Here is an 865-nt window from a genome sequence, read left to right on the forward strand (position 1 = left end):
TTTGATTTTTTGACTGCTGCTTCCGTGAGTGTTGATAGTTGATCCAAGAAGAATGAAGTCTTTGGCAACTTCAATCTTTTCTCCCTTGATAAAGAATGTTGTTTATTGGTCCAGTGGTAAGGATTTTTGTTTTGTTTACATTGAGATGTAATCCATACCGAAGGCTGTGCTCTTTGATCTTCATCAGTAAATGTTTTAAGTCCTTTTCACTTTCAGCAATAGAACTGCCCTATCACAGCTGACTGCTGTGAAAGGGATCACAATCAAGGGTCCTAGGTGCTGTTGTTATGTGCCATCGAGTCGGTACCGACTCACAGTGACCCTATGCACAACAGAACTAAACACTGCCCAATCCTGGGCCAACCTCACAATTGTTGCTAGTTGGAAAATATGGTCTTAGTGATAGAAATGCTGCTGGAGATCGTTAGAATGGGCGAAATCATAACAACAACAAAAAAGACCAGACTAGTAAGTCTGACATAGACGGGTAGAACCCCTGAGGCTACGGTCACTTAGTCACTCTTCAAGCCTGAAACTGAACTTTTAGCCAAACAAGAGACAGGCTAATACGGTGAACACTAGGGAGGTACACACACTTCAGAAATATAGCCATAAAGATAAAAGGGGCCGCATTTGTCCAGCGATGAAGCTCAGAAGGCAGGAAAGGGTAGGAAAAAAGAATGAATGGAACCACAAGATACAAGAAGGAAGTGGGAAGAGTGCTGTTACATTGAGAACGGCATCAATGTCATGAAATCAAGTATATATGAAATTATTGAATGGAAACTCAATTTGCTCTGTAAATTTTCACTCAAATCAGAGTAAGTTTTTAAAAACTGAAGTTTTTTAAAGTATTAAAAGATTG

Source organism: Chrysochloris asiatica, unplaced genomic scaffold (assembly GCF_000296735.1).
Source record: "Chrysochloris asiatica unplaced genomic scaffold, ChrAsi1.0 scaffold00374, whole genome shotgun sequence".
Classification (NCBI taxonomy): domain Eukaryota; kingdom Metazoa; phylum Chordata; class Mammalia; order Afrosoricida; family Chrysochloridae; genus Chrysochloris; species Chrysochloris asiatica.